Source organism: Mobula birostris, chromosome 28, assembly GCF_030028105.1.
Source record: "Mobula birostris isolate sMobBir1 chromosome 28, sMobBir1.hap1, whole genome shotgun sequence".
NCBI classification, from domain to species: domain Eukaryota; kingdom Metazoa; phylum Chordata; class Chondrichthyes; order Myliobatiformes; family Myliobatidae; genus Mobula; species Mobula birostris.
In genome coordinates, this window is record NC_092397.1 from 37,221,675 (window position 1) to 37,247,849 (window position 26,175).

The following is a 26,175-nucleotide window of genomic DNA, read 5'->3' on the forward strand; positions in this document are numbered from 1 at the left end:
CCCTGACCTAAACATCATTGAAAGTCTGCGGATAGACCTGAAAAGAGCAGTGCATGCAAGACGGCCCAAGATTCTCAGAGAACTAGAAGCCTTTTGCAAGGAAGAATGGGTAAAAATCCCCCAAACAAGAATTGAAGGTCTCTCAGCTGGCTACAGAAAGCGTTTACAAACTCTGATACTTGCCAAAGGGGGTGTTACTAAGTACTGACCATGCAGGGTGCCCAAACTTTTGCTTTGGGCCCTTTTCCTTTTTTGTTATCTTGAAACTGTAAAAGTGGAGTTGCTGGTAGTGTTGGTTGTGTTGCGATGGGTGGAGAAAGCTAGACAAGTCAAAGTGTTGATATGCTCAGATTCATCCTCAGTTCCAGCAAGTTTAAGGTCTTTTCACTCAAACGGTCAGCAAGGTGTACTTTATGAAGCCCTTCAGTCAGTCACAAGAATTGCAAATCAGGGAGGTCAGGTAAAATTTCTATGGGTTCCAGCACGTGTAGGGGTGAAGGGGAATGAGAGGGTGGATGAGTTGTCAAAGAGGGCGTTAAAGAAAGAAAATATAGAAATGCACATTTGTATCAGTAAAGCAGAGGTTAAGTGTGTAATCTGGGAAAAAATATCAACCAAATGTGTCAAGAAAGATGGGACAGGGAGGGGAAAGGGAGGCATTTATATCAAATACAAAAGAGTGGTTGCAGGTACTGGGGTAGGTAGTGGATACAGAAGAGAGGAGACTGTGTGGACTGGGTTAAGGCTGGGGCATTGTGCATTTCCCTATTCACCAGGGAAAAAGACCTTGGCAATTGCAGGAATGACTTACAGTGGACTGAAACACTTGGGAATATATAGACATTAAGAAAGAGGATGTGCTGGAGCTTTTGAAAAGCATAAAGTTAGATAAGTCACCGGGATCGGATGAGGTATACCCTAGGCTACTGTGAGAAGCGAGGGAGGAGATTGCTGAGCCTCTTGTGATGATCTTTGCATCATCAATAGGGACGGGAGAAGTACCGGAGGATTGGAGGGTTACAAATGTTGTTCCCTTGTTCAAGAAAAGGAGTAGAGATAACTCGGGAAATTGTAGACAAGTGAGTCTGACTTCAGTGGTGTGCAAGTTGTTGGAGAAAGTCATGAAAGATATGATTTATGAGCATTTGGAGAGACATAATCTGATTCGGGATAGCCTGCATGGCTTTGTCAAGGGAAGGTCGTGCCTCATGAACCTGATTGAATTCTTTGAGGATGTAATAAAACACTTTGAAGGTAGAGTAGGGAAGTAGTGTATATGGATTTCAGTAAGACATTTGAAAAGGTTCCCCGTGCAAGGCTCCTTCAGGAAGTAAGGAGGCATGGGATCCAAGGAGACCCTGCTTTGCGAGTCCACAATTGGCTTGCCAGCAGAAGACAAAGGGTGTTTGTAGATGGTTCATATTCTGCATGGAGGTCGGTGACCAGTGGTGTTCTGCAGGGATCTGTTCTGGGAACCCTCTTCTTTGTGACTTTTACAAATGACCTGGATGAAGAAGTAGAAAAGTGGGTTAGTAAGTTTGCTGATGACACAAATGTTGGGGGTGCTGTAGGTAGTCTGGAGGGTTGTCAGAGATTACAGCGGGACAGCAACGGGATGCAGAACTGGGCTGAGAAGTGGCAGATGGAGTTCAACCCAGATAAGTGTGAAGTGGTTCATTTTGTTAGGTCCAATTTGAAGACAGATTATAATATAAATGGTAAGACTCTTCAGTGTGGAGGGTCTGAGAGATCTTGGGGTCTGTGTTGATAGGACACTCAAAGCTGCTGCGCGGGTTGACAGTGTGGTTAAGAAGGCGTGTGGTGTGTTGGCATTCATCAACCATGGGATTGAGTTCAAGAGCCGTGAGGTAATGTTACAGCTATATAAGACCTTGGTCAGACCCCAATTGGAGTACTGTGTTCAGTTCTGGTCACCTCACTACAGGAAGGACGTGGATACTCTAGAGAGAGTGCAGAAGCCATTTACAAGGGTGTTACCTGGATTGGAGAGCGTACCTTATGAGAATAGGTTGAGTGTACTTGGCCTTTTCTGCTTGGAGCGATGGAGGATGAGAGGTGACCTGATAGAGGTCTATAAGATGATGAGGGGCATTGATTGTGTGGATAGCCAGAGGCTTTTTCCCAGGGATGAAATGGCTAACACAAGGGGTCATAGTTTTAAGGTGCTTGGAAATGGGTACCGAGGGGACATCAGGGGTAAGTTTTTCACACAGAGTGGTGGGTGCGTGGACTGCACTGCTGGTAGTGGTGGTGGAAGCGGATATAATAGTGTCTTTTAAGATACTCTTAGATAGGTACATAGGGCCTAGACAAATAGAGGGCTACGTGGTAGGGAAATTCGAGGCAGTCTGTAGAGTAGGTTACACGATTGGCAGAACATTGTGGGCCAAGGGCCTGTAATGTGCTGCAAATTTCTGTGTTCTATGTTCTTCTTTCATTTCCATAGATGCTGCCTGACCTGCTGAGTTCCTCCAACATTTTGTGTGCATGTTTGAGAAATGGCTGATAATATTATCACTGATAAACATAATGTGATGGGTTTTGGGAGTATTAAGGAGGCTGGGACATGCACCATGGATAGTCTGATCATTGGAAGTATCGAGGAAGGGATGGATCTTGGTCTGCAAGACCAAAGAGCCTTGGAAGATGGCAGCATCGTGATACAAAAACCATATTGAATATTGGCTTTCATTATCTGGGGCATTGAAAGCTGCTTATTCAGTTAATTAGTATGCCAAAATAGTCGTGAACATAATGATTTAGTAATTGTACAAATGGCTTTTTAGTACACAAAAATTCCTGAAAGAAATACTAGAAAGAACGGCTAGTAAATTTAGTAACTTCACCATTAATGGCTGGGGATTGGAAATGATAATGTTCTTAGTGTATTAAAAATGGTGTCCGATGGAATCAGTAGCCTAACAATCTTATCCTATCGACAACCCTCATGCCCATATTTAAATTTAAAAAGAATTCTTTCTTTGGGAAGCAAGCTCTGGGAAGGTTTGTGTAGTGGCAAAATGGATCCAAAATCAAAACAAAACAATTGCTATCAGCCTGCGACTCCACGGCATTGTTATACTTGTGTGACACGCCACTGCTCCAAAGATTCGAATTCCTCATTCTGTTCCTTAATTAGCAATTAGCAAACATACAGTTAAGCATTATTGAGCATTATCTCAGCAATCAGCAAAGATATGACCTTCACGGTCCCAAAATAAGCACCTACAAGTAACTTATTCCCTTCGTGTTCACCAGCAACTTTGATATGTGTTGCTTGTCAATAAGTTTCTTTCTTCACTCTCCTAGTGAACCTGCTGTCAATGGAATTGACATATTTCATCAGCTGTCTGCTGTTTGCAGCTATAGTTAAGGAAAGGGTTTGGGACTACTCTTTCACAGTTGCACTCAGCCATATCCTGCTGACTTCAGCAGGTAAGAACTCTGATTTAATCATATCATGAATTGGAATATGAGAGTCATTTTATATCGGCTTTAAATACTATTGTTTTCCTCAGTGTCAATTATTCTAATTGTTCTTTGTTTCACTGGTTAGTATATCCTGGGCCACTGAGGTGGGGACCAAGAAATTCTCCATCAGTTCACGTGCCTATGAAGTATATCTGCCAGGGTTTATGCAGAACCAGACAGAGGTGGCAACATGTGGCTTGGTGTAAAGGCTGTACTTCTGCATCAATGGTCTCGAGTAATAAGTCAGAAAACATGAGAAGCTGGGGTTATTCTCCTTAAAGCAATGAAGGTTGAGAGTTGATTTGATAGAGATGTACGGGTCTGTCACTAGTCAGGTTAAGCAGATGGGGGTGGGGGACGTGTGAAGGGGGTTTCAAGGTCACGTGTAGAAGGAGATAGAGGGAAAAACATTTCATGCAGAATACTTACAATTTTGAACTCATCAGCTGTCAGCGTGGTAAGAAACCATTTTCAAAAAGGAACTGGATAGGCAGAAAGGAAAATAATTGCCTGGAGTTTGGGAAAGGACTACGGGCTGCTCTTCTGGGTACTGGTGGTGGGTAAATGGTCGTCCTCTACTCTGTGATTTGAATGAAAAGGTGAGAACTATAAGATCAACATTTATTTACCTATTTCTGTATTCAGTAATGCTACACATTACTGTTCTTCATGGGCCTTAATTCAGAAAAAAGGGAACCCAATGAAAAACGTAATATTTAATCTTTGTTATTGACAGCAAAACCCCAACTTTGTTGGAAGTAGAAGTCTGCTGCGCCAAACCATCATGGCTGATGTATCATCCCTCTCAATCCCATTTATTTATTTACTCATATCTGTGTTTGTTTGTTTGTTTATTTATTGATATACAGCGTGGAGTAGGCCTTTCCTGCCCTTCGAACCGCGCCACCCAGCAATCTCCCAATTTAATCCCAGTCTAATCACAGCTCAATTTACAATGACCAGTTAATCTACTAATCGGTACAACTTTGGACTGTGGGAGAAAACCAGAGCACCTGGAGGAAACCCACACGGTCACTGGGGAGAACGTACAAACTCCTTACAGGCAGCATCGGGAATTAAACCCAGGTTGATGTTACTGTAAAACTTTTCCTAGCCACTATGCTACCGTGCTGCCGCATTCTCCTACCTTCTCCCCGTAACCCTCAACGCCCTTACTAATCAAGAACTTATCAACCTCTGCTTTAAACAGACCCAGTGACTTGGCCTCCACAGCCATCTGTGGCAGTAAATTCCAAAGATTCACCATCCTCTGGCTAAAGAAATTCCTCCTCGTTTTGCTTGTTTTAAGAATCTTATGTCAAGGTGTGAAACACTGCAAAGTCATTAAATTCGGGTTTCATTTCATTTCCAGTGATGGTCGAATTTCCTTTAGTATGGCAGTGGTGGTTGGCATTGGGTGAGTCTGAGTAGATTTTCTTCAAAAATGTTATAAACATGCTGTAGATTCTTTATTCAATTCACCTCTGAATAGTTAAATCAGACTCTACTGGACAATGAGCACTAAATTTCTTTTTGCAGCTTAACAGAGATACAATGCTGAAATGATGTTATCATAGTTAGTCATAGTCAGGCCCTTTGGCCTAAATTGTCTATGCTGACCATGTCATACAGCAATCTACTCTCATCTGCTCATGTTTAGATCACAGCTCTTTAAACCTCTCTAATCCATGTGCTTGATGGTTTTTAAATGTTCAATGGTTCAGTTTAATATCAGAGGATGTATACAGTATACAACTTGAAATTCTTATTCTTCACAGACTTCCACCAAACAGTACTCTAGTAATTTTATATTTTGTGCTATACTGCTGCAAAAAAAAAAATGATTTCATGGCATATGTGAGTGGTGATAAACCTATTGTGGACTGAGAGTGGGAAGGGAACAGGGAGAGGAGAATCATGGTTGGGAAAGGGGAAGGGAGTAGGAAGCACCAGCGAGACATTCTGGAATGATTAATAAACCAATTGTTTGGCATCAAATGTCCTTGCCTGTTGTCTCAGGGCTGGGTGTGTCTGCACCTACAGCAAATCCCCACCCCTGGCACTCCTCTGCTTCCACCTGTCCCACACCCCTCCCATGGCGCTCCACGCTCACTATTCCCAACATCCTTTGCTCCTGATGGAGTTACAAACTCGCTCTCTGCTCCACATTGGCAAGTACAGCACCGTGCAAAAGCCTTAGCTGTGTATGTGTGCCTAAGACTTTTGCACTGTACTGTATCTGGCAGCTCATCCCAAATACATACACACCGCCCTTTGCACTGAGAAGCTGCCCCTGATGTCCCTTTTAAATTTCTGATGCCTGATCTTCAACCTATTCCATCTTATAAAGTATTGTAAGACTATCTGTACAGTTCATAGACCATGGTGATAGTTATGAGTTTTAACGACTGTGATTCTTCTTTTAGGTGTCGGTTTGTTGCTGATGATTGCTGATGGACAGTTGGTTGCACATTTCGTTTGCCGGAATAACCCCAGTTACTCTTCAGTCAATGTTTGAGAGAGAATGGAGGAAACATGGCTGCAGACATCAAGGAACTAAAGAGAGCTCTACGACTGTGTGGACTGATACCGTATCTGTATTCACTTTAGTAAAAAAAAAAGTCGCGCTTCTTCAGCGATATCATATGCTTGAAATGCAGACCCTACATTTTATCAGTGAGACGGGATATTTTGTAGCAAGAAAATTATGAAAATCGGGGAACTGAAACAAGAGATTAATTTTACAATTTCATTCCCCTGGTTGTTCCGATGTTTAATTGTTCCCACTTTCCCTCTTGAAAAGTGATGAGTTTGGAGATAATTTTAATTTGGCCCAAACTTATGTGCAGTTGGAACGGCTTGAAAAAGTTTGCTTTTAACATGCTCTTGATAAGGATTGCTGGAACAGAATTATCTCCAGTATAAGTTGAGACCTTGTAAAATGTGCTCCAGTCAGGCCTGCTTTTGTTCAGTTTGACTGTGCCATGTTGACGTGAAAACAAACTTGTGAAACTTTTAAACAGTGAGCACGAAAAGAATTAGTTTATTCAGATTTTCTTTTTATGTGTAGTGTATTCATAGTTGTAAAGTAGAATTTAAAATACTCCCCAGAAGTGTTTACAGTATTCATGTAAAATATTAAACTTTATTTCTATTTTGATGCAGAGTTTATAAACATTTATTTTAATAATTATAATAAACATATACATATGTACATAATTTTTTCTATTTTGTATTATTTTATTTAGCGATACTGTATAGTACGGAATGGGCCCTTCCAGCCCAACAAGTTACACCACCCAGCAACTCACCTATTTAACAGTAGCCTAATCACAGGACACTTTACAATAACCGATGAACCGGTACGTCTTTGGGATGTGGGAGGAAACCGGAGCACCTGGAGAAGGCGCTGGAATTGAACTCCCAACTCTGGAACACCCTGAACTGTGAAAGCATTGTGCTAACTGCTACACCACCATGGTGCCTGCCCTTCAACCCCTCTAACTTCAAATTTTAATAAAATAAAATACTACCCATTGCCGGTTTCTATATGGTGAAATTTAATCTACATAGTTCGCAAATAAGGTTGAAAGAGTACAGAAAAAAATTTACAAAGATGTTGCCAGAACTGAAAGACCTGAGTTATAAGGAAAGATTGAACAGGTGAGGACTTTATTCCTTAGAACGTAGAAGACTGAGAGGAGATTTGATAGAGGTTTACAAAATTATGAGGGGTATAGATAGGATAAATGTAAGCAGGTGTTTTCCACAGAGGTTGGATGGGACTACAACTAGAGGTCATGGTTTAAGGGTGAAAGGTGAAAAGTTTAAGGAGAACATAAGGGGAAACGTCTTGACTCAGAGGGTTGCGAGTGTGTGGAATGAGCTGCCAGTGCAGGTGGTGCATGCGAGCTCGATTTCAACATTTAAGAGAAGTTTGGATAGGTACATAAGTAACAGGGGTATGCAGGGCTATGGTCCCGGTGCAGGTTGATGGGAGTAGGGAGTTCAAACAGTTCGACATGGATTAGATGGGCCAAAGGGCTTTTTCTGTGCCACTAAGACCCCTTCAATTTAAAGATTTTATTGAAATAGGCATGGATGAAATGCTTGCCTCTCATGGGTCTGCAAAATTCCCATTTACAGCATCTGGCTTACTCATTTGTCTGGAGTTTGAGATATCGTCTCAAATATAAGCAGAGTGTACAGATGGAACCGGGGAGTAGGCTAAGTATTCGGCGGAGCTGTGGTCCAGGTCAAGAACGCCAATGGTCAGGAACATGGGTAGATTACAGCTGGAGCTAAGGTCCAAAGTGCACCAACTGCGACTCCAGCCTTGAACTCCAGGCCGGGTCTTTATGTGCTGCTACTGTGACTCCCGTCTCCCTTTCCCCCACCGCCACTCTGCAACCCCCGTCACCCTCAGATCCCACCGTCAGCTCCTGGGCCCTCAGAGGCTCCATCTTCCTCTCACCCCAACCCTCCCCTCTCCACTGACACCCCTAGCCTCCCCCTCCCCACTCTGATCCCAGCTCTCATCCGTGCCGGGTCTTTACCATCCCCTCTGACCTTCAACTGTCTGAGGTAGAACGCTCTATCCTCAGTAAGGGCCTCACCTTTGTCCCCCTTCGCCCACACATCAGCGAGTTGCGCGTTCGCCATGATGCGGAACTCTTCTTCCGCCATCTCCGTCTCCAAGCCTACTTCTTCAGCAAGGACTCTTCCACCCTCACTGATGACCCCTTCTCCTGTCTTCAACCCTCCTCCTCTTTATGGACACCCCGCACTGGTTTTCTGCCTGCTCTGGATCTCCTTATTGCTAACTGCCGACGGGACATCAACCGTCTCGACTTCACTGCACCTTGTTCCCATTCCAACCTTACTCCTTCCGAACACTCTGCTCTCCACTCCCTCCAAACTAATCCTAACCTTACTATCAAACTCACTGATAAGGGGGGTGATGTTGTAGTCTGGCGTACTGACCTCTACCCTGCAGAGGCACAGCGATAACTCGCGGATACCTCCTCTTATTTACCCCTCAATCGTGACTCCACTAAGGAGCACCAGGCCATTGTCTCCCACACCATCACCGACTTTATCCGTTCAGGAGATCTCCCATCCACTGCTACCAACCTTATAGTTCCCACACCTCGCACTTCCCATTTTTACCTCCTACCCAAGATCCACAGACCTGCCTGTCCTCGCAGACCTATTGTCTCAGCTTGCTCCTGCCCCACCGAACTCATTTCTGCATACCTCGACACGGTTTTATCCCCCCCTTGTTCAATCCCTTCCTACCTATGTTTGTGACGCTTCTCACGCTCTGATACTTTTCGATGATTTTAAGTTCCCTGACCCCCACTGCTTTATTTTCACCATGGATGTCCAGTCCCTATATACTTCTATTCCCCATCAGGAAGGTCTCAAAGCTCTCCATTTCTTTTTGGATTCCAGACCTCAGCAGTTCCCCTCTACCACCACTCTGCTCCGTCTAGCAGAATTAGTCCTTACTCTTGATAATTTCTCCTTTGGCTCCTGGCACTTCCTCCAGACTGTACCTCTTCCTACAGATGCTGCCTGGCCTGCTGCGTTCACCAGCAACTTTGATGTGTGTTGCTTGAATTTCCAGCATCTGCAGAATTCCTCGTGTTTGCGTCTCTAGGAAGAGGTGCAGTTGACGTTTCAGGCCTAGACCCTAACAGAAGTATTTCTTTTAAAAACAGCAAGTTTGAAAATTTATGTTTTCTGCTGAGATCGCATCTGGAATATCATGCACGTGTCTGGTCTTCCTAACTGAGCAAAGATATGCTTGTGTATTGCAGCTGAGTTCAACGGGTTGTTGAAACGGGCACAAGGGAATGATGTTTCTCATGTTCGACTATATACACACAGTGGCCTCTTTATTAGGTACACCTACTCATTAATGCAAATATCCTCAGCAGCCAATCAAGTGGCAGCAACTCAATACATATTTATTACACATTATTATTGCAAATTATTGCACATTGGTAAATTATTGTGCATGTTATTATTCTGTACTTTGTTATTAGTTAAGTCTGCACACTGCTAAATGTGTCTTTAAATGTTGCTGCTGTAATGAAAGAATTCCCTACTAGGGATCAATGAAGTACTTATTATTATTATTACAATGAAAGCTCAACATCAGGCTCTTCAATAAAAGAGGATAACTACACTCACTTGCCCCATCATTGAAATGTTCCCACAACCAATGACCTCACCTTAAGGACTCTTTATCTCATGCTCTTGTTATTTATTGCTATTTATTTATATCTGTATTTGCAGAGTTTGTTGTCTTCTGCACTCTAGTTGACCTTTCATTGATCCTGTTATAGTTACCATTCTATAGATTTGCTGAGTATGCCCAATGGAAAGTGAATCTCATGGTTGTATATGGTGATATGCATGTAGTTTGATAATAAAATTTACTTTGAACTTTGAAAGGAATCAAGGGATGCAAGACTTGTGAATAGATTAGAAAGAGATCAACAAATTCTGAATTACAGAGAAGGCCCACAGAGCTGAATGGCCTAACTCTTGCTGCTATTTATGTACATAATAAACCCAAAATTTATACAGAGCTTGAGTTGAGACTGTGTTGCTGCCTGCCACTCAGAGGTATCGGAGTTGGTACGTGAAAGATTGTCATGGTTATTTCACTCGCAATCGCAAGACTCTTTTGCAGAGTGATAGTGTAAGTTGCCGCAGGCCTGTTACACTTGTCTGGTGGTGCGATAGTAGAAGCCACGTAGCCCCGATTGTAGTGGGGACGAGTCCTCGAGCAGCAGGCTTGCCTGCAGCTGCAGGCCAGGTGAGGGACGCTGGAGGCGGTGCAACGTGGCATCTGCGCTCAGCAGGGGGCTGGCCTCTCCCGTTGGTGCTGCCCTCTCCTGTTCGAGTGGTGGAACAACAGTCTGGACTGCACGTGTCTGCACACTGCCAGGAGATTGTACCATTGATTGCAGGACAGGTCACTGAGGGTCTTGGACTACATATATGTTCTTATCCCACGTGAAGAGGCTTCTCTACTCACTTTTTTGAATGCACTATGTTGTTCGTTCTGCACCATGTCCCCCGAGGGACGCTGCCTCATTCACCCTATCTATTACGGCTGAATGATAATTAAACTTGATTTGATTTGTATCTCACTCTGCTGACAGGATAAAACAAACAGGGAGAAAGAAAGTGACACAATTTACATGACACAAAGTAAGGCTTTCATTGTACAGATCCAGTCAATTTCCCATTCTTACAGATATGGTAAAAAGTTTATATTTCAGACTGGATGGAATAAAGCTGAAAATAAACTATCCTTCCTGTTCTTTCTGAAGCTATCTGATTTCTAAATCTATCTAGATTATTTACAAATTAACAAAATGACATCACATGATTAGAATCTCTTTGCTTGATATAAATGATGTGGTAGCAGCTTTGAGGGCCACTTGATAGTCCTGAAATCGAACCTCAGTGCAGACTAGCACCTTCAGCTTCCCTGCTTGAATGAAGCTGCACAAATGGGAGATCATTTCCCGCAGCAAACCTGGCAAAATGGGAGATCATTTCCTGCAGCAAACCTGGCAAAATGGGAGATCATTTCCTGCAGCAAACCTGGCAAAGTCGGAGATCATTTCCTGGAGCAAACCACAGACATCCCACCCTGCAAAAACTCATTTCAGGGAGGTATCACCACCATTTCAGGGAGGTAGCTCCCCCGCCCCCTGCAACACCATATTCCCCCCTCCCGCCTGTCGACCTCCAAGTGTGTATGTAATACTTTGTTTAGCGATTTTGTCTAATCTGTAAACCAGGTTGGGTATACTAGTGCACAGAGTCTTTTCATCTTCAGAAGTTTTCTGATGACTCTGCCATAGTTGGATGCATCAGCAAGGGAGATGAGGCTGAGTACAGGGCTACGGTAGGAAACTTTGTCACATGGTGTGAGCAGAATGATCTGCAGCTTAATGTGAAAAAGACTAAGGAGCTGGTGGTAGACCTGAGGAGGGCTAATGGACCGGTGACCCCTGTTTCCATCCAGGGGGTCAGGGCGGACATGGTGGAGGATTACAAATACCTGGGGATACGAATTGACAATAAACTGGACTGGTCAAAGAACACTGAGGCTGTCTACAAGAAGGGCCAGAGCCATCTTTATTTACTGAGGAGACTGAGGTCCTTTAACATCTGCCGGATGATGCTGAGGATGTTCTACGAGTCTGTGGTGGCCAGTGCTATCATGTTTGCTGTTGTGTGCTGGAGCAACAGGCTGAGGGTAGCAGACACCAACAGAATCAACAAACTCATTCGTAAGGCCAGTGATGTTGTGGGGATGGAACTGGACTCTCTGACTGTGGTGTCTGAAAAGAAGATGCTGCCCAAGTTGCATGCCATCTTGGACAACGTCTCCCATCCACTACATAATGTACTGGTTGGGCACAGGAGTACATTCAGCCAGAGACTCATTCCACTGAGATGCAACACAGAGCGTCATAGGAAGTCATTCCTGCCTGTGGCCATCAAATTTTAGAACTCCTCCCTTGGAGGGTCAGACACCCTGAGCCAATAGGCTGGTCCTGGACTTATTTCCTGGCATAATTTACATATTACTATTTAACTATTTATTATTTATGGTGCAACTGTAACGAAAACCAATTTCTCCCAGGATCAATAAAGTATGACTATGACTATATGCAGCAAATGTGACATTAAAATATGTGTTATATTATATTTTATTATCATGTTTATTCTATTACAACTTTAAGCAAGTCTGCAGGGAGGTTGGCCTCATCACGTAGGACATCAATAGCGTTGCTCCTTAGCAGCTAACCAGCTAGTTTAAATAACGTTACCTATGCTGTAATGACACCTGTTAAACTCACCTCAACATGTCTTTTACATTTTAACCCACCATGGGCAGTAGAAAGGTCACTGTTGCAAAAGGTGCAGCGAGCAACACTGCCATTATTTTTGAGGTCGACTGTAAAGCCCGCCCACAGAGAAAACTGATAGGTCTACTTAGCAGCGGTGCCCAACATTTTCTGCACCGCAGACCGGTTCAATATTGACAATATTCTTGCGGACCGGCCGACCCGGGGGCGGGGAGCGGGGGGCGGTGTTAATCACGACCGGAATATAGGTGATAAGTCAATAGCATCATAACATTTTAAGTAACGTTTGGATATTAAACACACAGCGCATATTTTCCCCGTGTAAACATATAAATTCATTGCAACACACCAATATCGCTGAATCAGTGTGAGCCCTGGGCTTGTTTTCCTGCAACAAGACGGTCCCATCGAGGGGTGACAAGAGACAGTGATACTCGAAGGGGGTTCCTTATGTCCAGTCTATTCCGCAATTTAGTTTTCGTTGCATTCATTGCAGAAAACTCCGCTTCGCAGCGATATGATGTTGGAAATGGACGCAACGTTTTCAGTGCTTTCGTGCCTATCTCAGGATAGTAAGCCTTGACTTTGATCCAGAATGCCGGCAGAGATGTTATGTCAAACATACTTTTCAGCCCGCCGTCACTTACAAGCTCCAGGAGTTGATCTTTTTCCCGCGCTGACATGGATGAGGCGTGCGTAATGACCTCGCGTGCGTTCGAGCTCAACAGTGCGTGACAGGGAGTGAGGAAAGGTGCAGCTGACTCATATCGTTTCATATCGCCAAATCATATTGTTTCCTCACGGCCCGGTGGTTGGAGACCACTCTCAGCACGAAGAGAGACCAAACAGGATGCTCGCTCTCCCTCTCAAAAATAAATCTATTTCCGGGATATTGTATATAATTCCGGGCGTCAGGGAGCCACTATCGATATGCGGGAGACTCCCGGATCTTCCGGGAGAGGTGGGATGTCTGAAACCTGCCTCAATGACCGGAGAGTGAAGCTGGCTGGAGGCAAGGCCCTTGTGGTTTGGCTTTTGGGAGGGTCACCCATGCCAAAGTGGGACCGATAGTAATGTGGAGCATAGTAATGGACACTGGATACCCCCCTAATTTTCTTATATTATGTTCATATTATTTTTAGTGCTTTGGTTTTGTTATTTGGTGCATTGACAATTTGATTAATGTTCAGTGGGTTGGTTGATGGTTACAAGGGGCAAAGCTTATCCAGGCAGTTGGGGCAGCTGAGGGGTCCCGGGGACGTGATGGAGTGGACGGAGACGGCCCGGCAGCGTGCGTGGAAAGCCGATGCGCTGTGTTCCGGTGTTTCCAGAAAGGAAAATAAAGAGGCTATTTTAAACTTCTGCACGCCTGGAAGTCCCTTTTGTGTGCAACAAATATTTGGTGCCGGAACCCGGGACAATTAACGTCGCTCAGTGTGGCCACAACGAGGACACGGATCGCGTTTGATGGAGAGCGGGAGCGCGCTTCTTTGGGGGCGCGGCTGCTTCACACATAATGGATCGGGGGGAGTTGGCAGAGACCTTGTCTCAGAGCCTATGGCTTTTGCAACTGGATCAGCTCAAAGAGGTGTGTGTGGAAGCTAAGATCCCGTGTGAACATGTTACCACAAGGCGAACGTTAATTAGACTAATTACTGAATCTAAGGACAATGTAATTAATAATGAAGAGGAGGATATTCCACTATTTGTCTTCTTTTGCACATGATTTGTCTGTCAGTCTTTGCTGTCTGTAGTTTTCATCAATTCCATTGTATTCATTTTCCTGTAGATATCTGAAAGAAAATGAATCTGAAGTAGTAACCTTTTGCATCAGAGGTCCCAACACACTAGGGCACTGCTACACCACGATCAGGAATGCCTGTTGTTGTTAAGTTGGATCATTTGACTGTACTCCTGCTACCTGCATACAGACAGAGACTAAGGAACAAGGCTCCAGATATCCAGATAACCGAGGGGTGGTGTTGGGAGGCAGAGGAACGGTTACAGGATTGCCTTGAGTCAGCAGGCTGAGCCATGTTCAAGAACTCATCGAAGGACCTGAAGGACGACACCGGGGTCACTACAGACTTCAATAAAACAGCTGTGGAGGCGTGTGTCCCCACAAAATCATTCAGGGTTTTCCCAAATCAGAGGCTCTGGGTAAGTACTGAGATCTGGAACCAGCTGAGCACCAGATCAGATCCATTCAGGTCTGGAGATCAGGAATACTACAAGAGCTGCAGGTATGATCTGCGGAAAGCCATCTCTTGGGCAATGTGGAGATTCTGGAATAGAATGGAATAAAAGAGTGATGCTCAAGATCTGTGTCAGGGTTTGAATGCCAGAACCTCCTGCAAAGGTAAATAGTGACAAAGGGGACAGCAGAGCTTCGCTTCCAGACGAGCTCAATGCCTTCTATGCTCACTTTGGACAGGCAGAAGAGGGAGGAAACATCGCGCACCCCCCTGTCTCCCGATGGTCATTTGGTCTCAGTATCTGAAGATGACGTGCAGACTGCCTTCAAGAGAGTGAATCCAAGGAAAGCATCTGGTCTGGATGGAGTACCTGGCCGAGTACTGAAGACCTGTGCTGACCAGCTGGCTGGTGTATTCACGGATATCTTCAACCTCTCGATCTGGCAGTGTGTGGAACCCACCTACTTCAAGGAAGCTTCAATCATATCGGTGCCCAACAGGAGCGTGGTAACCTGTCTGAATGACTATTGCCCAGTGGCACTTACATCCACAGCGATGAAGTGTTTCGAGAGGCTTGTGTTGAAGCATATCAGCTCTTGTCTGAATGGTGACTTGGATCCTCTCCAATTCACCTACCGAAGCAACAGCAGATGCTGTCTCGTTGTCTCTTCACACAACTCTGGAACATCTGGACAGCAAAGGTGCAAACATCTGGATGCCCTTTATTGATTACAGATCAGCACTTAACACTGTCATCCCCTCAAAACTGATCAGTAAACTCCCAGACCTGGGCCTCAATACCCCCTTGTGCAATTGGATCCTGGATTTCCTCAGTTGCAAAACCCAGTCAGTCCGGATTGACAAGAAACATCTCCTCCACAGCACAGGAGTCCCACCCAGAGTGTGCTTAGCTCCCCGCACCCCCCCCCCCACTCACTTTACTCCGACAGTATGAATGTGTGGCCAAGTACACTTCCAACACCATTTACAAGTTTACTGATGACACAACTGTTGTGGGCTGTATCAAAGAGGGTGATTAATCGGCATACAGGAGGGACTCTGAAAACTTCGCTGAGTTGTGTAATATCAACAACCTCTCACTCAATGTGGATGAGACCAAGGGACTGATTGTGACTTTAGGAGGGGAAACCCAGAGGTCCATGAGCCAGTAATCAAAGGACGATTAGAGGCGGAAAGGGTCGGTAACTTTGAATTTCTGTGTGTCACTCTCTGAGGACCTGTCCTGAGCCCATCATATAAATATTATTGTGAAGAAGTCCCGACTGCACCTCTGCTTCCTCAGGGCACTCAGAGATTCAGCCGGTCATCGAAAACTTACCAAACTTCTATAAATATGTGGCAGAATGTGTGCTGACTGGCTGCATTACGGCATGGTATAGGAACACCAATGCCTTTGAGTGGGAAATCCTACAAAAGGTAGTGGATTCGGCCCGGTATATCACGGGTAAAATCCTCACAACCACTGAGCACATCCACATGAAACATTGCCGTAGGAAAGCAGCGTCCATCAGCAAAGATCCTCACCACCCAGGCAATGCTCTTTTCTCACTGCTGCCATCAGGTATAAGGTACAGGTACCTCAGTACTCGCCCCACCAGCTTCAAGAACAATTACTACCCCTCAATCATCAGTGTCCTGAACAAAAGGGGATAGATACACTCATGTCAGGACTGTTATATCGTTATTTCATGCTTGTTATTTATTGCTATTCATTTTTCTGCATTTACACAATTTGTTTACAGTTTATATTTCCTCATATTTACAGTTCACGGTTACTGTTCTATAGATTTGCTAAGCATGCCCGCTGAACAAGAATCTCTGGCTATCTGTGGTGACACGTATGTACTGTGAGAGTAAATTTTAATTTGATCTTTGAACTATATGGTGCCTTATGCGAAGTGTGATAACAACTTACTTTGGATTAATATTTTGGCTTTGACAATATTTTTCCGTGACGTTTTTTTCCAGTGATCTAGTTCCAACATCTTTCATCCCAGATTATAAAAGATTATCCACACAAAAATATACAAAATACAAACATGACATATTTATAAGATCGAAGAGCTAAATTATATGAATGTTACTGTGTATAACACACTCAATTCCAGGGAATGGGGGAGTGGGTCAGCGTCCCTGGAAATCTCCCACTCTCCCCATTCTGTTTACAATGGTGACAAGTTTTTCAGCCGCTCTGCTGATTGACAGCTCCCTCTGCCCCGCCTCCCCGGCTGTCGGGTTACTGTCACGTGACTCCATGCGATTGTTGACCCGTGGCGCGCTGACGTCACAAAGCCCTACAGTTACCGTCGTCGTTTCCGTGGAAACGGTCCAGTGCGGGAAGTCCGAGATGGTGGAGCCGGTCTCTACTTGTTGGGGTTTCGGCTCCGCTGTGGGATCCGCCTCTCCTCTTCCTGCCCGCGGAACAGTGAGTGTCTGTCAGCGCCTCACTGCACCGGCTCTCTGCCTCAGGTACAATATTTAAAACATATTTGCACAGTCACATGGATGGGAAAGGTTGAGAGGGATTCGGGCCTAATGCAGGCAGATGGGCCGAGTTCAGGTCGACAACTTGGTCGGCGGGGATGAGTTGTACTGAAGGGACTGTTTCATTTCTGTATAAACCAGTGACTCTGTTTTGGGAGTTAATTCCGGATGCCAGCTATTCTCTGTGTGAAATATTTACCCCTCAGATCCCCTTTAAATCTGTCTTTAAACAGTTTTGTCCGACTCTAATGAGAGGCAGTTCTTTGGCTGACAAGGCAAGTAGAACACACAACCCTGTCTACCTGTGATGCCACATACAGGGAACTGTGTAACAATATTAGAGGCACATGCACAGGGGCTTCAGTGAGCAAGGCCCAGAGGGATATGAAACTAATGCAGGAAAGTGGGATTAGTACAGCTGTGCATGATGGGGAGCATAAATGTGATGCGCCAGAGGGTCAGTTTCTATCCTGTACAACCCTGACCACAGCAGTCCTCCACTGCAGTGAGGTTTGTCACCTTCATTCTCAGCTGTGAGCTTGTTCCACTGAACCCCTTACCCTCTGAGAAAACATTTACACCCTCCCACTGTGACCAAGGTGTCAGACATATCTCCTAATATCACCCAGAATACTTCACCAAATTCCCAGACAAAAGTATTGTTACTGGTGCACAGGGAATGGCAGCATTTTGGTAGCCTTTTGAGGGGGTTGGTTCAGTATGTGGCCATTAGTACCTTTGTCCAACAAAAATCCATCGTACTGGGTTCTGAATGTTTTAGCTGAGTCCACCCTGAAGTTCTGTGTTCCAGATTCCCCCTGCACTTTCACAGTCAGTGGTTTCTGCGTGTCTATACCGACCATTGAGAATCTGTCCCCACTAACTCAGCACTTGGTCTGTCTCCTACCCCGCCTTGGTGATTCAAATGCTCATCCAGATGGTCCTTAAATACCAGCCTGCACCACCCCCTCAGGCAGTGTGTTCCAGATTGCAGTCTCCCTCTGGGGAGAGAGGAAATATAGAAAACCTACAGCACAATACAGGCCCTTCAGCCCACAAAGTTGTGCCAAACATGTAGCTACCTTTGAAATTACTACGGTTACCCATAGCCCTCTATTTTTCTAAGCTCCATGTACCTATCCAAAAGTCTCTCAAAAGACCCTATCGTATCGGCCTCTACCACCATTGCTGGCAGCCCATTCCACGCACTCACCATTCTCTGTGTAAAAAAAAAACTTACCCTGACATCTCCTCTGTACCTACTCCCAAGCACCTTAAACCTGTGCCCTCTTGTGGCAGCCATTTCAGCCCTCGGAAAAAGCCTCTGACTATCTACACAGTTAATGCCTCGCATCATCTTATACACCTCTATCAGATCACCTCTCATCCCCCGTCGCTCCAAGGAGAAAAGGCCGAGTTCACTCAACCTATTCTCATAAGGCATGCTCCCCAATCCAGGTATCATCCTTATAAATCTCCTCTGCACCCTTTCTGTGGTTTCCACATCCTTCCTGTAGCGAGGCGACCAGAACCGAGCGCAGTACTCCAAGTGGCATCTGACCAAGGTCCTATATAGCTGCAACATTACCTGTTGGCTCCTCAGTTCAATTCCAGGATTGATGAAGGCCAATGCACCGTATGCCACCTGAACCACAGAGTCAACCTGCGTAGCTGCTTTGAGTGTCCTATGGACTCTGACCCCAAGATCCCTCTGGTCCTCTACAATGCCAAGGGTCTTACCATTAATACTATATACTCTCATCATATTTGACCTACCAAAGTGAACCACTTCACACTTATCTGGGTTGAACTCCATCTGCCACTTCTCAGCCCAGTTTTGCATCCTATCAATGTCCCGCTGTAACCTCTGACAGCACTCCACACTATTCACAACACCCCCAACCTTTGTGTCATCAGCAAACTTACTAACCCATTCCTTCACTTCCTCATCCAGGTCATTTATAAAAATCACGAAAAGGGTCCCAGAGCAGATCACTGAGGCACACCACTGCTCAACGACCTCCATGCAGAATATGACCCGTCTACAACCACTCTTTGCCTTCTGTGGGCAAGCCAGTTCTGGATCCGCAAAACATTGTCCCCTTGGATCCCATGCCTCCTTACTTTCCCAATAAGCCTTGCATGAGGTACCTTATCAAATGCCTTGCTGAAATCCATTTGCACTACATCTACTGCTCTCCCTTCATGAATATGTTTAGTCACATCCTCAAAAAATTCAATCAGGCTCGTAAGGCACGACCTGCCCTTGACAAAGCTATGCTGACTATTCCTAATCATATTATACCTCTCCAAATGCTCATAAATCCTGCCTCTCAGGATCTTCTCCATCAGCTTACCAACCACTGAAGTAAGACTCACTGGTTAATAATTTCCTGGGCTATCTCTGCTCCCTTTCTTGAATGAGGGAACAACATCCGCAATCCTCCGGAACCTCTCCTGTCCCCATTGATGATGCAAAGATCATCGCCAGAGGCTCAGCAATCTCTTCCCTCGCCTCCCGCAGTATCCTAGGTACATCTCATCCTGTCCCGGTGACTTATCCAACCTGATGCTTTCCAAAAGCTCCAGCACATCCACTTTCTTAATATCTACATGCTCAAGCTTTTCAGTCTGCTGCAAGTCATCACTAAACTCATCAAGTTCCTTTTCTGTAGTGAATATTGAAGTAAAGTATTCATTAAGTACCTCTGCTATTTCTTCTGGTTCCATACACACTTTCCCACTGTCACATTTGATAGGTTTTATCCTTTCACGTCGTATCCTCTTGCTCTTCACATACTTGTAGAATGCCTTGGGGCTTTCCTTAATCCTGCCCGCCAAGGCCTTCTCATGGCCCCTTCTGACTCTCCTAATTTCCTTCTTAAGCTCCTTCTTGTTAGCCTGACAATCTTCTAGATCTCTGACATTACCTCACCCTCTGAACCTTTTGTAAGCTTTTCTTTTCTTCTTGTCTAGATTTACTGCAGCCTTTTTTGTACACCACTGTTCCTGTACCCTACCATAACTCCCCTGTCTCATTGGAACATACCTATGCAGAACTCCACACTGTCACGTACCCCGTAACTGGGTTGCCAAACCAGCAGAAATGGAACGCTTGTTGGAGTCTGTGATTACGAGGAACTATTAAATTTTTATTAAGGAAATAAGTAATACAGTACACTAATCGCAAGGATATAAATGTAACAGGTTCACAATGATAATATCCACATATACACAGAAATAGGGTAATAGGAATCAACCAAGCTCTATCGTAGTCTAGGGGTAAAATGATCAGTCTTAAGCAGAGTTCAGTTCAGTTTAGTGCAGTTCGAAGTAATCACTGTTGTTGTACCGTTGGAGGGAGGGAGGGAGAGAGATATATAGAGATGCAGTTGGTTTCGGGCAGATCTTTTGATATCTTCTGATCCCGCTGTGGTCACCGACTGTGGCCACTCTGTTCCGGATACGATCATTCTTCCGCAGTGAACCCGGCACTCAGGCAAGGGCGGACACACACCCCGAGAGCATCTGATCAATTCCCGCGAACCGGTCCTCCAAACTCCACCAACTTGTGGGGCACACTGCCCTTTCCAGGGTCTCGTGGTGTGTCTCGTGCCTCTTTTTATCCCCCTGCTGGGGTATCACCTGTCCATCAAACTTCAAACAATTCAGGTTCAAAGCAAATGGTCTGTCAATATGTTTCTCCATTGTCTTCCATTATCTCTCTCATTAGCATCATCCGTCCGGTAGCTCTGCTTGGCGACACACATGACAACAGAAATATTCCCTGAACATTTGCCACATTTCTCCCGTACCTTTCCTTGAGAACATCAGTTCCCAATTTAAGCTTCCAAGTTCCTGCCTGATAGCCTCATAATTCCCCTTACTCCAATTAATCGCTTTTCTAACTTGTCTGTTCCTAGCTCTCTCCAATGCTATTGCAAAGAAGATAGAATTATGATCACTATCTCCAAAATGCTCTCCCACTGAGAGGACTGACACCTGACCAGGTTCATTTCCCAATACCAAATCAAGTACAGTCTCTCCTCTTGTAGGCTTATCTACACATTGTGTCAAGAAACCTTCCTGAACACACCTAACAAACTCCATCCTATCTAAACGCCAATCGATATTTGTGAAATTAAAATCTCCCACCACTATGACTCTTATTCTTATCTGTTTCCCTATCTGCTCCTCGATATCCCTGTTACTGTTGGGTGGACTATGAAAAACACACAGTAGAGTAATTGACCCCTTACTGTTCCTAACCTCCACCCACAGAGACTCCGTAGACAATCCCCCCATGATGTCCACCTTTTCTGCAGACATGACACTATCTCTGATCAACAGTGCCACGCCCCCACCCCTTTGGCCTCCCTCCCTGTCCTTTCTGAAACATCTAAAACCTGGCACTTGAAGTAACCATTCCTGTCCCTGAGCCATCCAAGTCTCTGTAATGGCCACCACACCATAGCTCCAAGTAGTGATACATGCTCTAAGCTCATCTGCTTTGTTCACAATACTCCCTGCGTTAAAATAGACACATCTCAAACCGTTGGTCTGAGCACGTACCTTCTCTATCACTTGCCTGTCCTCCCTCACACACCGTCTCCAAGCTTTCTCTATTTGTGAGCCAACCGCCTGTTCCCCAGTCTCTTCAGTTTGGTTCCCACCCCCCAACAGTTCTAGTTTAAACTCTCCCCAATAGCAAACCTCCCCACCAAGATATTGCTCCCTGTGGGATTCAAGTGCAACTCGTCCTTTTTGTACAGGTCACATCTGCCCCAAAAGAGGTCCCAGTGATCCAGAAATCTGAATCCCTGCCCCCTGCTTTAATCCCTCAGCCACGCATTTATCCTCCACCTCAATTCTATTCCTATACTCACTTTCCCGTGGCACAGGCAGTAATCCCGAGATTACTACCTTTGCTCTCTTGCTTCTCAACTTCCTTCCTAACTCCCTGTAGTCCTTTTTCAGGACCTCCTCCCTTTTCCTACCTATGTCAATGGTAGCAATATGTACCACGACCTCTGGCTGTTCTCCAATCCACTGCAGGATATTTTGGACGTGATCTGAAACATCCCGGACCCTGGCATCTGGGAGGTAAACTACCATCCGTGTTTCTTTCCTGCATCCACAGAGTGCCGAACTAAAGAGTCCCCTATCAGTACGGTCTTTCTCTTCCTTTCTCTGCCCTTCTGAGCCACAGGGCCGGACTCTGTGACAGAGGCTCGGCCGCTGTTGCTTCCCCCAGGTAGGCTGTTCCTCCCCCCCAACCCCCCCCAACAGTACTCAAACAGGAGTACTTATTGTACAGGGGGACAGCCACAGGGGTACTCTCTGGTACCTGACTCTTCCCCTTCCCTCTCCTGACTGTTAACCACTTGTCTGTCTCCGGTGGTCCCGGTTCGACCACCTGCCTATGACTCCCTTCAATCACCTCCTCGCTCTCCCTGACCAGACAAAGGTCAACGAGCTGCAACTCCCGTTCCCTAACGCAATCCCTTGGGAGCCGCAGCTCGACACACCGGGTGCCGATATTCCTGTCCAGGAGGCTGGGAGACTCCAGAACTTCCCACATCTGACACTGAGTACAGAACACCGGCCTCACACACATGCTTCCTTTGTCACATCTTTCTACCGATTTGTTACCATTCTTTACCAGCAGAGCCACGCCATCCCCATTGTCTACCTTCCTGTCCCTCTGATACGTGTAACCTTGGGCATTTTGCTCCCAACTACAAACATGCTTCAGCCGTGATTCAGTGATGGTCACAACATTAAACATGACAATCCATAACAGGGCAATAAGATTATCCACCTTATTTAGTAGACTCTGGGTATTGAGATATAACAGTTTGAGTACTGTATTTGCTACCATAATTGTTTCTGCATCCCTCATGCACTGATACTCACCCTGCTGGCTGCATTTATGTCCTATCATCTGCCTGCCCTTCCTGACTGCATGCTATCTTTGCTTTTTTACCATCTGTCCCATCTTGCATCCTTTCACGCCTGTTCCCACGCCCCTGCGAAATTAGTTTAAACCCTCCCCAACCGCTGTAACAAACCAGCAGTATGCCCACAAGAAAACAAATCTCAGGGTTGTATATGGTGACAGAAATGTATTTTGATAATACATTTACTTTCAGCTTTGAACTTTGTAGTAGAGAGCCGGGTGTTGTACTGGTCTGTGTCCTCACTGGCCGGTGCTGTGCTCTGGCAGCTCAGTGTACTTGGTATATAGTGTCAGTGTTTCGACAGAAGTGTGTCCTTATTACACAATTGATCTTGTCCATCCTGGAGCTTGGAAGATTGACTGGCGACCAGAATGATTTTTTCAGACTATTATTGGGCAGAGAATCATTCTGTGATCGTCGAGACTATTTGACCCATCAAATTTATACCACCTCCTGCTACAACATTTCCACAATCCCATTCCCCACTCTGTCCCCACAGCACTGCAGGTCATTTCCCCTGAAGGACCTGTCTAATTCCTCTTTGAACACTGGTTGTTCCTGCCACCACTCTGCTGAGTCCCATATTTCCCAAGGTGAAGTCAAGAATATCTCCCTCCCTGGTGGACCACATATTGTTTCAGGAAACCTTAATGCCCCATCCAAGCCTCAGGGTGTAAGGGAATCCCAGTTACTCTGAGGAGATTATTCACTCTCCAAATCTACTCTGTTGTTTTTGCATCATCCCATAACCTGCTAACATATCTGCTTCTGTCTCTTACTGGCGATTGGGAGGCCGACAGTATAATCCCATCATGGTGATTGCACCTTTCTTATTCCTGATTTCTACCCACATTGTCTTACTGGATGAGCCTCTGGGTTGACCTTGACCTTGTGGCATTCTGCATGATCGGTGTGTGTACTGGGCCAATGGCACCAACACGGGTGATGCCATCCGACTCAATAAACTGATTGGAAAGGCTGGCTCTTATAGGAGTCAAACTGGACACACTGGAGGCTGTGGTAGCAGAAAGGACCCTACGGAAAATCCTGGCAATTCTGGACAATGTTTCTCACCCTCTGCATGCCACCTTGGCTGAACAGAGGAGCACCTTCAGTAACAGACTAAGACAACTCTGCTGCTCCAAGGAGCGCTGTATGAAGTCATTCTTACACTGAGCCGTCAGGATCAATAATGAGTCAACCTATAGCAGGGGAAGTGATGACCCCCCCGCCCCCACGTTAGACTGTTGGAGGTAACTTACTTTACTTTTTATTCTTTCTCTTGCTTCTCTTCTGATATTTGTATATCTGTGTGCTTGTAATGCTACTGAGACACTGTAATTTATCCATTTGGACTTCCTTCCTGTGTTAATCCACATCCACCAATGCCAGTTACTGACCTCTTACTCTTCCCATCACCTGTCCTGAAGGAGAGCCCAATGACCCATGTAACTAAAACCCTCCGTCCTGCACCAGCTCATGAGCCACACATATAACGGTACCACCTTTGTATTTCTTCCCTCGCTAGCACGTGACACCGGCATCACTTCCACCCACCACCCCCGACCACAGAGTTTCTACTGAACTTTTTCCCCAACTCCCTAAGTTCTCTTTGCAGGACTTTGTCTCTTTTGTTAGTGCCAATATGCACCACCACCTCTGGCTGCTCACCCTGCCCTTTCAGAATGGCCTGTACTTGTTCAGTTCCATCCTCGACCCTGGTACCAGGGAGGTAATGCACCATCGTGCAGTCTCTCTCCTTGCCACAGATACACCTGTCTGTGACCCCGGCTAAAGACTCCCCTGTCACTGAGGCTCACCGAGAACACAGAACAGTACAGCACAGGAACAGACCCTTCTTCCCATGATGTCTGTGCTGAACATGATGTCAAATGAAACTAAACCTCTTCTGCCTGCTTATAATTCATGTGCTTCAAATCTCTGAATATTCATGGGCTTATCTAAAACCCTGTTAAATGTCATTATCATATCTGCTTCCACCACTCCCCATGGCAGCCCATACCCGGCCCTCACCACTCTCTGTACGGACTTAGAAATCTTACCCGCCCTAACGTCTACCTTTAAATTCCCACCCTGACATTTTAAAGCTACGCCTTCTCATATTTGATATTTCTACCCTGGCAAAATGACTCTGCCTGTTTACCTTGTCTACACATCTCATAGTTTTATCATCTTCTGTCAGGTCTACCCTCAGTCTTCTTCACTCCAGGGAAAACAGCCCTAATTGGTCTGATCTTTCCTTGTAACTCAAGCCCCCAGTCCAGGTAACATTCCTGTGAATCGTTTCTGCACCTTTTCAGCTTAATCACATCCTTCCTCTCATGTGACCAGAACTGCACAGGGTACTCCTGCTGTGGTCTCATTATTGATTTGTACAACTGTAATGTGATGTCCCAACTCCTCTCAGAGCCTTTGCCAATGAAGACAAGCATGTCGTGCTCCTTTTTCACCCCCTTGTCTGTCTGTGTTGGCACTTTCAGGGAATTACTTACCTGTGCCCCAGGTTTCTCTTTCATCAACATTCCTCAGGACCTTCTATTCACTGGGTATGTCCTGACCTGCTTTAACTTCCCAAAATCCATTATTGTGCACTTGTCTGTCACGGTAACAACACTTCTCTGTTTCTCTGCACCAATACCCCAGCAGTGAATGTCAATGGACCATTGAGCTCTGAACCTTGGTCATATATGGTTTTATGAACCACTCACTGCTCCCGTCTCTATTTTGTTGTGTAGTTCAGCACCTTGACCCCTCTCTATTTCTCTCATTTACAATTTATCTCCACATAAATAGTAGTTTGACTTTTGATTCCTCCTACCACTCTACACGCCATCACACTTCACCACATTAAACTCCATTTACCAAGTATTCTACTCACCAGCTGCTTCTTATCCTGTTGGAGAGACCAAATGTCCAATCACAGCATGTCCTCCACCACATTCCCTGTCATTGACCTCCCTCCTCTGGGTCATTAATATCAATAATAAATCATTGACAATCCAGAACTGGTCGCTGGGACACTCCACTAGTAATATCATCCCAGTCTGAAACAGACCTGTTATTCTGTCTCAGTATGATGACCAGTCTTCAGTCAGTATT

At 45.3% G+C, this 26,175-nt stretch overlaps 1 long non-coding RNA gene across 1 annotated transcript; it reads left to right on the top strand.

Annotated features, from left to right (window-relative positions):
* Nucleotides 1-3,357: 3,357 nt before the first annotated feature.
* On the top strand, nucleotides 3,358-6,220 carry LOC140189295 (uncharacterized). The gene is made up of 3 exons (XR_011883498.1): nucleotides 3,358-3,456; nucleotides 4,865-4,909; nucleotides 5,919-6,220. It is a non-coding gene; the product is annotated as an uncharacterized lncRNA (long non-coding RNA).
* The last annotated feature ends 19,955 nt before the right edge of the window (nucleotides 6,221-26,175 follow it).